Genomic DNA, 12250 nt, shown 5'->3' with positions numbered 1-12250 from the left:
CCAAAACAATTTTTTCACTCCAGAACTTACTGTGGAGAAAGACTGGGGAACTCAGGCAACAAGAGTAATACATTAGACCACAATTGGAGTTCTCTGCAATTCCAGTCTCTCTGCTACAGGAAGGATGTTGTGAAACTTGAAAGGGCTCAGAAAAGATTAACAAGATATTGCCCGGGTTGTTGCTGAATAAGCTGGGGTTACTGTCACTGGAGAATCGGAGACTGAGGGATGTCCTTACAGAGGTTTATATGAACATGAGCGGTATGGATTGGGTAAGCATTCAAGGTCTTTTCCCAGAAGTTGGGGAGTCCAAAACTAGAGGGCATAGGTTTAAGGTTAGAGGTGAATGGTTTACAGAGGGACTGAAGGGACAGCTTCTTTACACACATGGTGATGTGTGTATGGAATGAGCTGAGAGAGAAAGTAATGGAGACTGATACAATTACAACATTAAAAAGGTGTCTGGATGGGCATCTGAATAGTTATGGTGTAGACGTATATGGGCCAAATGCTGGAAAAGGGAATGGGATTTATTTAGATCTTCTGGTAAGCCTGGACGAGTTGAGGACCGAAGGGTCTGTTTCTATGCTGTATATCTCTATGACTTGAAAAGAGTGCATGTTATAGAAGAGGTGGTGATGGAGGTTTTAAAACTCGAAGCTATGGCAAGTCCCAGAACCTGATTAAGTGTATCACAGGACACTGTGGGATGTTAGGGAAGAAATTGTGGAGCCCCTAGCAAAGGTATGTGTACTACTGACAGCCATGTGTGATGGGCTGGCAGGCTGGAGGGTGGCATCATGGACAGTGAAGGAGGTTTTCTGAGATTACAAAGGGATCTTGATGAAGTGAGTGAATGGGCTGAAAAAGTAGAGATGGAATTCAATCTGAATAAATACGAGATAATGCATTTTGTACAACAAACAAGGGTAGAGCTTATACAATTAATGTTAAGGCTTCGGTTAGTCTTTTAGAGCAGAGGGACCTCTGGGTTCAGCTACATAAATCTTGAAGCTTGCAATCACAGGATGGATAAGACAGTGCTTGGCATGCCTGACTATTGCTCAGTCCATTGAGTGGAGGATTTGGGACGTCATGTTGAGATTGCGCAGACATTTGTGAGGAGAAAGTGAGGTCTGCAGATGCTGGAGATCAGAGCTGAAAATGTGTTGCTGGAACAGCGCAGCAGGTCAGGCAGCATCCAGGGAACAGGAGAATCGACGTTTCGGGCATAAGCCCTTCTTCAGGAATGAGGAAAGAGACATTTGTGAGGCCTGTTCTGCAATACTCTGTCCAGTTCTGGTCACCCAGTTAACAGGGAGAATATTATTAAGCTGCAGGGCATTCAGAAGAGATTTACCAGGATATTGCTGGGTATGGAAAGCTTGAGTTCTGAAAAATGGCTGGGTCGGCTGAGTCTTTTTTCACTGGAGCCTGGAGGTTGAGACATGATGCTATAAAGATTTATGAAAAAAAATGAGATATATAGGTCGATTTCATGGTAGTTGCCTTTTCCCCAGGATGGGGGAGTCTCAAGAGGCGGGGTCACATTTTTAAGGTTAGAGGAGAGAGATGTTCAAAAAAAGATATGGGGCAATTTATTACACAGAGGGTGGTTTGAGTGTGGAATGAACTTCCTGAGAAAGGGGTTGATGTGGGTACAATTACAACATTTAAAAGATATTTGGATAAACAGGTGAATAGGGAAGGGTTGGAGTGATATGGACCATCTTCAGACAGCTGGGAAGAGTTTAGTTTTAGATTATAGTGGGTATCAACTGAAGGGTCAGTTTCCATGCTGTATGGCTCTATGACAAGAATATGGTTTTATTCCATTATTGAAGAAAGGATCAGGGCTGGGTCCGCTGATGTGCATCATCTACATAAACGATTTGGTTCAAAATATAGGAGTGATTGTGCGAACGTTTGTTGATGATCAAATGAATGGTGTAGTGGGCAGTAAATACGGTTATCAAAGGGGATCGTGACCAACTGGGCCAGTGGACCAAGGAATGAAAGATGGAGTTTAATTCAGCCGTTGGATTTTGTTAAGACAAACCATGGACGACTAATACAGTTAATGGAAGGGCTCTGGGCAGTATTGTCCAACAGAGAGAGAGCAAGAGGTGCAGTTACATTGTTCCTTGGAAGTGGCATACCAGGTGGACAGGGTGGGGAAAGCGACATTTGGCACATTTGCCAACATTGGCCAGCACTTTGTTACATACATTAGGTATATTTGTAACATTGTCCTAAATATTTCCCTTGGGCAGAGGAGGCCACGGGGTGACCTTATAAAGTTTTACAAAACCATGCGGGGCCTAAGAATGGTGAATATCCAAGGGTAGGTGATTCCAAAACTAGAGGGTATAAACGGGAGGTGAGAGACCAAGGATTTAAAGAGGGAGCTGAGGGGGAACATTATCTCCACAGGATGGTGCATAGATGGAACAGACTGCCTCAGGCACATGGGAGAAACAAGAACAATTACAACACGGAAAAGACATTTGGGCAGGTATATTGAGACGAGAAGGTTTGAAGAGCTAAGGGCCAAACGCAGGCAAATGAGACTCGTTCAGTTTAGGTAACATGGGCAGCATTGAGGAGTTGGACCACAGGTTCTGTTTCCATGCTGTATCACTCTGTATCCAGTTAAAGAGGATTACAGTACCGAAATAAGGCATGGTGTAGACACTGAAGCAATTTACAGCGATAGGGATGGTAATCTGGAGTGCAGTACATCTCAAATATGTGGAGGGACTAATCGGGAATGGAGTAGGTTACAGGGACAACTACTCTTATAGGAGTTAAAGATGACTGAAGACACTGGTGCACAAGCCATGCCATAGGTACAGTGTTGCAGAGTAGTGAGTCTTAGTACAGTGTTGGAGAGAGAACACAGAACAGAAAGATCCCAGGCAGCATTCCCAAGCTCTCGTAGGAGGCCTGCTTTAACCTCTGTTGTCCTGATGGTCACGAAGACAGCGCAGGCCTGGATTGATAACTCTGAACTCTCGATGCTGTCGCAGTGCAACATAGGTTAAAGTAGATGTGGTGATTGAGTCTGGGGTGTGCCTATACTGTGCTCCCCTCCAGCACTGTATCTATATCATGTCTTGTTAGCCGATTCTTGGAGCCCACTCATTGCTCCCTGCTCTATGCACTGTGAGTGATCTTACCACACTGCAGGATTTATTGAAGGCTCAAGAACCCCCTTCCCTTTGTCTCTCTGGCTGACCAACCATCTTCAATGGGGTGTTGGATGAGACGTCCGGCAGTTGGGAAATCTATTCGGTCAAGAACTTCCTGAGTACCTAGAGGAGACAGAGAGATAGACAGAATTGGAAATTAGACTGATGCAGCGAGAGTTACACATGGAGAATGGAAATAAGCCCCACAGAGATCTGGAAAATTCCAAACTCCATCCCTGGCCTAGCTGTTGTGTATCTTGAGAGTGGAGAATTCTGTTGGCTCAGGAACTGGAGTAACTGCAAGAGCGGGAGGCAGCAATTAGACCCACACAGTGAGGGATACCACACAGAAGGAGACTGAGTGATATCACCAGAGTTCTGGAAGACTTCAGGATCACACAGTCATGTTAGAAGAATGGGTTTAGCTTCACGTATCAGTGGTCAGGGATGAGCAACCAGTGAGCAGGTGAAGTGATGGCCTTGTAACATTATTGTTAGGGCATTTATCCAAAACCTCAGCTAATGTTCAGGGGAGGCAGGTTTGAATCCCATCATAAGATATGGTGGAATTTAAAACCAATAATTTTAAAAATAGCAATTAACAATCCATAAACAAATATGAAACCATTGCTGATGTACAAAAATCCCAATCCCTTAGATTAGATTCCATACAGTGTGGAAACAGGCCTTTCGGCCCAATCAGTCCATGCCAACACTCCGAAGAGTAACCCACTCAGACCCATCTCCCTCAGCCTAATACACCTAACATGATGAGCAAATTAGCATGGCCAATTCGCCTGACCTGCGCGTCTTTGGACTGTGGGAGGAAACCGGAGCATCCGGAAGCAATTCACGCAAACACGGGGAGAATATGCAAACTCCACACAGTCACCCGCGGCTGGAATCGAACCTGGAACCCTGGTGCTGTGAGGCAGGAGTGCTAATCACTGAGCCCACTTGCCCTTTCGACAACGAGATCTGATCATGCTCACGTGGTCTTCATGACATACCCACAGCAAAGTGTTTGCATTTCAATTGCCCTCTGAAATGGCCGAGCAAGCTACTCAGCTCGTGGGCAGCTAGGGATGGGCAAGAAAGGCTGGTCAGCCAGAGACACCCACATCCCCTACCTGATTTATAAAAAAGTAATCCATTAGGATGGTCCCACTGGAACTGTGCTGGGACCAGTGTCCTGGCCAATCATGTCAGTTGGTTTAAGGACAGGGCTTTAAACTGACAGAGAGGATGCAGGGACAGGGTCCAGGTGAAAGGAGCTTTCCAAATCCAAAGAGAAAAGGTGGAGCATCGGAACAGCATGGGAATGTGACTGAAGACAAGCAAGAAGGAACAGAATGGGACAGCGATTAACTAAAACTGTACATCAGGGAATAGGTTTGTGACAGGAAATTGTGGGAAAGAGTAAATTATGGGTTTTTTTTGAATGGACGAAGTCTCATCAATAAGACAGATGGATTTCTGACACAGAGATAGAAGAAATTTAGACACCAGAGAGATGTGGTTACAGGGTGAACAAAAGATGGACATAAATATTCAATGGTTCACAACCTTGCAGAAACTCAGGCAAAATGGGCAACGCTAACAATGATGGGTAACAAAGGCATTACAGAGAAAGCATTTGGCATCAGATCATGAAGTAGAGTCAGTCTGAATGTAAATTCTGGCTACTACTTGCCAAGGACACAAGCAACAGAACAGTTTTAACCACTGAACAGCATTCCATTGCTCATCACTGCATTAAACAGGAACTCATTGGAATGTTTTGACAAACACATGGTGACAATTTTGGAAAACTTCAATATTTGTATAATCTGGGACAATCACACGGTCAACAGTGATATTGGAAGAGGAGTTCGGAGAATGTTTTTTTCAGTGTTTCTTTGAAAAACACATTGTGCAACTGGCAAGGGACATAACTATCGCAGAGCGACCGTTGTGTGATGAAACTTAGTGAATGAGTAATGTCACCTGGAGAGATCCTCTGGGAAATTGTGATAAAGTGCAGTTTTTGAAGAAATATAAAGTTTTAAAGTGAATCACAGAAAGGACAAGCTACAACTAGAAACAAAAATGCAAATTACATGGGTTTGAGAGGAGAACTGACCAAGGTAAACAGGCTAAACAGACTGAAACATATGTCTGTAAATGAAAAGTGGGAACCATTTGAAGGAACAGTGTAAAACACTCAACAAAAGAACACTCCATTGAAACAGTAAACACCTCAGCAAGAAATTCCCACTTATCCCTCACTCAGGACAAAAGGCTAGATTATAAGGCTGAGAAGATCACCAAAAAGTACTTAAAATCCTGAAAAGTGTGCTTTAGGAGTAAATGTTAATGTATTGGAATGGGTCTGCTCCCAGGAGGAGGGCAGAGGGAAGGGGAATCATTGTCAGGGTTTATAGACACGTTAGGAACAGGGAGAGGTGAAGGTGCTGGAGGTGGTGAGAGTGTTACAGAGAGTGGTCAGGGTCTGAATGGTGTTACAAAGCCAGTACGGATTGCTGCAGCTGGAGGGGTTGCAGAGGTAGGGAAGAACATATTTAGTTTTATTTATTTATTCATGGGATGTGGGTGTTACTGCCTGAACTAACATTTTTTGACCACACTGGTAATTACCCAGAGGGTAGCTCGGAGTCAGCCATATTGCTGTGGGTCTGGAGTCACATGTCAGCCAGACCAGGTTAGAATATTTGGTGTCCTTCCCGAAAGGAGGTTAGTGAACTAGATGAGTTCTTCCTACTGATCAACAATGTTTTAATGGTGGCCCCACCAATGTCTTTTACAGCCACAACATGACATCCCAACTCTTACTCTCAATGCTCTCCCCAATGAAGGTAACCATCCCAAACACCTGCTTCACTAGCCTGTCTACCTGTGACACCACTTTCAAAGAACTGTGTGCGTGGGTCACTGGGTCACTGACTGACAACACTACCCAGGGCCCGAACATTAACTGTACAAGTAACACCCTGGTTTGTTTCACCAAAATGGCACACTTCACATTTATCTAATTAAACTCCATCTGCTATTCTTCAGCCCACTATCCCAGCAGTACTGTTCATCCTGTTGTATCATATGTAATTTTCTCCACTAACCACTTTACCACCAATGTCAGTGTCACCCAAAAACCTTACTTACCAGGAAACCAATATTCCCATCCAAACCATTTATCCAAATGGCAAACAACAGTGGGCCCACTACACCGCTGGTCACATGCCTGCAGTCAGAAAAACATGTCTTCCACCACCCTCTGGCTCCTACCATCAAGCAACTTTTGTATCCAGTTCACGAGCTCCTCCTGAATGCCATATTCTTTTTGCACTGATCTGAGCTTATTACCCAGTTTACCACACAGAACAGTTCCGCTCAAAACCCTTCGGACATTTCATGCAAACCTTTATTCCAACTGTAAGATCAAACTAACCTACATTCCCTTCATTTTACTATTATCCATGTGTCTGTCCAAGAGTCTAGTAAATGTCCCGGATGTGTCTAATTTTACTCCCACCATTGGCAGTGCATTCCAACCACCTACCATTCTCTACCCTCTGATCCATCCTCCATTCACCTTAAAATTACACCCCCTTGTAATAGCCATTTATGCCATAGGAGGAAAAGTCTCTGACTATTCACTCACTCTGTGCCTCTTATCATCTTGTTCACCTCTACCAAGTTGCCCCGCCCCCTTCGTCACTCCAATGAGAAAAGCCTTTGCTCCCTCAACCTTTCTTCATAAGAAATGCTCTCCATTCCAGGCAGCATCATGGTAAATCTCCTGTGTACACTCTCTAAAACTTGCACATCCTTCCTGTAAAGATGGGACGAGAACTGAACACAATATTCCAAGTGTGGTCTCACCAGGACGCTATAAAGATGCAGTAAAACATCGCGGCTCTTAAAATCGATCCCCTTGCTAAGGAAAGCCAACACAACATATGCCTTTTTAACAACCCTATGAACGTGTGTGGTGATTTTGAGGGATCTATGGACACGGACCCCATGATCTCTGTTTCTCTACACTGCCAAGTATTCTGCCTTTCAGCCTGTATTCTGTATTCAAATTCGACCTTCCAGAATGAATCACTTCACTCTTTTCCAGATTGAACTCCATCTGTCACGTCCTGCCAGCTCTGCGTCCTGTCAATGTTCCATTGCAACCTACAACAGCCCTCCACATTCCCCACCACGCCACCAACCTTCATGTGATTGGCAAACTTACAAACCCACTCTCCAACATCCACATGCACATTATTTTTAAAATAAATCACAAAGAGCAGAGTCCCAGAGCCGACTGTTACAGAAAACCACTGGTCACTGAGCTCCAGGCTCAATACTCTCCATCTGCTGCCACCCTCTGTCTACTCTGGGGTATCCAATCCTGTATCCAGACAGACAGATTCCCCTGTAACCAAAATCATCCTTCATTTCTGAATGAGCCATCAACGTATTCTGTCATATCCTCAAAGAATGCAATAAGGTTTGTGAGGCATGACCTGACCCCTCACAAACCCGTGCTGACTGTCTCTAATGTAACTATGGTTTCCCAAATAGTCATACACCCTGTCTTTAGAACCCTCGCCAATACTCTGCACACCACAGACATTCGACCAAATCTGTAATTCACAGAATTCTACCTCCGTAACATGGCCCGGACTCTGCAAATCTTCCCTCCTCTGCCATGTTCCCCAGAAGGGCACTGGAGGGTGGTGGGGATTACAGAGATAGAGAGGGATATCAGGACAGGAGGATTTTGTAGACATTAGGAGGGTTGCAGAGCCAAAAGGTGGCTTCAGTAATTGTGAGGTTTCATGGTGACGAAGGCATTTGAGGAGGGAGGGAGGGAGGATTGTAGTGAAATGAAAGGTTTCACAGTTTAGTTGTTTTGTTAGGACTGCGAGTTGTTACTGAGTTGCGGAGGGTTTAAGCACTGGTGGATATTACATAAACATGTTGTTTTGGTTGCAATGCAGGAAGAGGATTCAGGAAACTGGAGAGTATGGGGTCTGAACAAGGTTACACAGAGAAGAAGGACCATAGACCCACAGGAGGTTACAGAAATGTGGACAGCTATAGGGCCTGCAGAAGTTCATGGAGTTGGGAATGTTGGGAGGGATGGAGAAGCTTACAGGGATAAGGATGATTGTAGGACAGGGCTGGATCACCGCAGGGAGTGTTTTAGGGAGCTGAGCAGATTACAGAGATAAAGATGTTTGTATCGACTGGAAGAACAAACAGAGATATGCTGGGTAGTCGTGACTGGAGATGTTAATAGATGTAGGGAAGGCTTAGGTTCTAGGGGTTATGCAGGTTGTAGAATCTGGATTTTGTTTCAGAGATTGGGATAGCAATTTTGGTCAGAGACAGTTTCACAGGTAAGGGAGCATAGCACAAACAGGAGGAAGTTGTAGGGGAGGGTAACGTTTAAACAGATAGTTGGGTAAGAGCTGGACAAGGTTATGGAGATGGGTAGATGGTGGAGACACAGGAGGAACTTACATTGACATGGGGGTGATAGCGACAGGTGGCTGTTAAATAGATAGTGGGTTTTGTAGGGACTGGATTGGGAGAGGCACAGGCATGGAGTGAGTTCGACAGACCAGGAGTACTGCAGGGACCTGACAGGATTACACTGATAGGGATGATGGTCGGGTCTCCACAGACTGTTGGTGTTTCGGGACTGGAAGAGGTTTGGTAGATAGGGAGGGCTGTAAGAGCTGCAGAAGCTGATGGAGAGTTAAAGAGTAGGAGCAGTTCACAGAGGGAGGGTTCTCCGACAGGAGTAGCTTACAGATAGTGAGAGGTATGTGGCCTGAGGAAGTTAAAGAGAGGGGGGCTTTCGGGTCTGGAAGAGGTTACACTGACAGGGACCGTTGAAGAGACTGTAGCAAAAATGCATGGAGAAGGTTACACAGATAGGGAGGGGAGTAGGGACTGAAGGTGAATACACAGACATGGAGGGTTGTATTGTTAGGCGGAGCTGAGAGGGACAGGGACTGGTGTAGGGATTTACACAGATAGAGAAGGTTGTGTTTTTGGAGAAGGTTACACTGATACAGACAGTGTTAGGGAGTGTTTAGTGGACTACAGAGGAGCTCAGAGAGAATGTATTATGGGGGGTGGAGGAGATTACAGACACAGAGATGGCTGTCGGGTTGAAAAGAGCTTCTACAGATCCTCAGTGCTGTAAGGCTGGAGGGAGATTATAACAGTCAGTGTTGCCAAGAGTTAATTACTTCACTGAAATAGAGCAGGTCTCAGCACGTAACTGTCAAAAAAAGTTGAGACAGTCCAGATGAGTTTTCAGAGATACAAATGTTTATGGGAGTTTCAAGAGGGAACAGTGATTGGGAGTGCTATACCAAATGGTAATAGTTATAGGGAGGGTTCTAAAAGCAGGAAGAGGTGACAGACATATCGATCTTTGCAAGGACTGGAGAAGGTTATATCGGCAAGGAGTGTTTTAGAGTCTGGAGAAGATCACAGTGTTAAGGAGAACATTGGGGATCAGGCCAGGTGTAAGAGACGGGGATGGTTGACAGGGCTGGACAATAACCTGAACAGAATCACCATCGTGTGGAGCCAGGCCATTTGGCCCAACCAGTCCATTCCAAACCTTTGAAGAGCATCCTACCCAGACCCACGCCTCTACCTGTACATTAAACCCTGCATTTCTCGTGGTGAACTTACTTAAACCACACATTCCTGAATACTACAGTCAATTTATGATGGCCAATCCTCTGATGGTGCAAATTTTGGGCACACACACACAGCAAGGCAGCGACACGCAAACACACACAGTGAGGGAGATACACGCAGACACACAGCGAGGGAAGGACATGCACACACACACACACACACACACAGTGCGGGAGATACCCGCAGACACACAGCGAGGGAAGGACATGTACACACACACACAGTGAGGGGGATACACGCAGGCACACAGCAAGGGAAGGACATGCACACACACACACAGTGAGGGGGATACACGCAGACACACAGCGAGGGAAGGACACGCACACACACAGTAAGGGGGATACACGCAGACACACAGCAAGGGAAGGACATGAACACACACAGAGTGAGGGGGATACACGCAGACACACAGCGAGGGAGGGACATGCACACACACACACACAGTGAGGGGGATACACGCAGACACACAGCGTGGGAAGGACATGAACACACACACAGTGAGGGGGATACACGGCGACACACAGCAAGGGAAGGACATGCGCACACACACACAGTGAGGGGGATACACGCAGACACACAGTGAGGGAAGGACATGCACACACACAGTAAGTGGGATACACGCAGACACACAGCGAGGGAGGGACATGCACACACACACACACAGTGAGGGGGATACACACAGACACACAGCGAGGGAAGGACATGAACTCACACACACAGTGAGGGGGATACACGCAGACACACAGCGAGGGAAGGACACGCACACACACAGTAAGGGGGATACACGCAGACACGCAGACACACAGCAAGGGAAGGACATGAACACACACAGAGTGAGGGGGATACACGCAGACACACAGTGACGGAAGGGCATGAACACACACACAGTAAGGGGGATACACGCAGACACACAGCGAGGGAAGGACATGCACGCAAACACACACACACACACACACACACACACACACACACACACACACACACACACACACACACACACACACACACACACACACAGTGCGGGAGATACCCGCAGACACACAGCGAGGGAAGGACATGCACACACACACACAGTGAGGGGGATACACGCAGACACACAGCGAGGGAAGGACACGCACACACACAGTAAGGGGGATACACGCAGACACACAGCAAGGGAAGGACATGAACACACACACAGTGAGGGGGATACCCGCAGACACACAGCGAGGGAGGGACATGCACACACACACACAGTGAGGGGATACACGCAGACACACAGCGAGGGAGGGACACACATGCAAATCAAGGGAGGGACTTACACAGCGAGGAAGGGACACACGCACACACAGCGAGGAGAACACGCACTCACACAGCGAGGGAGGGACATACACACAGACACACATCAAGGGAGGGACACACACACACTGTGGGAGTGACACGCATACAGACACACACGCAGCGATGGAAGGACACTAACATACATTGTAAAAGGGTCAAACATACTCACAGCAAGAGGGGACATGCACACACAGCGAGAGATGGACACGCGCATGCTCAAGCACAGACACATAGCCAGGGAGGGACACACAGACACACACACACACACACACACACACACACACACACACACACACACACACACTGCAAGGGAAGGACACTCACATACACTGCAAGAGGGACACGTACACAAAGCGAGGGAAGAACACGCACATGCGCAAGCACAAAATTACAGACACACAGTGAGAAAAGGGCACGCACACACACAGCCAGTGAGGGACATGGACACACACAAACACAGACACACACACAGCAAGAGAGGGACACGTGCACACACAGTGAGGAGGAGACACATGCACAGAGAGCGAGGGAGGGACACACATGCACACACAGAGCGAGGGAGGGATACACACACACCGACAGCGAGGAAGGGCCAGGCACACACAAACACAGCAAGAGGGACACACACACACACACACACACACACACCAAGGGGGGAAGATCACACATATACAGTGAGGGAGGGACACGCACACACACAGACAGCGAGGGTGGGACTACACACACGCACACACATGCACATACAGCGAGAAGGCGACACATGCACACACAGTGAGGAAGGGCCACGCACACACAGTCACAGCAAGAGGGACACGCGTGCGCGCACACACACACACAGAGTGAGGGAGAGACACACATACACAGACAGCGAGGGAGTGACACGTGCATGAGGAAGCACACAAACAGACACACACAGTGAGAGAGGGACACGCACACACCGCGAGGGAGGGAGGGACACACACACAATGAGAGAGGGACACGCACACACAGCGAGAGAGGGACACACACACACAGCGAGAGAG

General features: G+C 46.9%; 1 long non-coding RNA gene across 4 annotated transcripts in view; it reads right to left on the bottom strand.

Moving 5' to 3' along the window:
- LOC122552135 (uncharacterized) overlaps nucleotides 1–12250 on the bottom strand; it is a 68829-nt gene that overhangs the window by 45536 nt on the left and 11043 nt on the right. For all 4 annotated transcript variants that reach the window (XR_015755176.1, XR_015755175.1, XR_015755177.1 and 1 more), the window contains one exon: nucleotides 3180–3314. This is a non-coding gene — a long non-coding RNA (uncharacterized LOC122552135). The remainder of the gene's footprint in view (nucleotides 1–3179; nucleotides 3315–12250) is intronic.

The sequence above is a fragment of the Chiloscyllium plagiosum genome, unplaced genomic scaffold, assembly GCF_037043375.1.
Source record: "Chiloscyllium plagiosum isolate Xiang-an unplaced genomic scaffold, Cpla_swu_hap1 HiC_scaffold_49, whole genome shotgun sequence".
In the NCBI taxonomy this organism is placed as follows: Eukaryota; Metazoa; Chordata; class Chondrichthyes; order Orectolobiformes; family Hemiscylliidae; genus Chiloscyllium; species Chiloscyllium plagiosum.
This window is presented reverse-complemented; position numbering and strand designations above follow the sequence as displayed.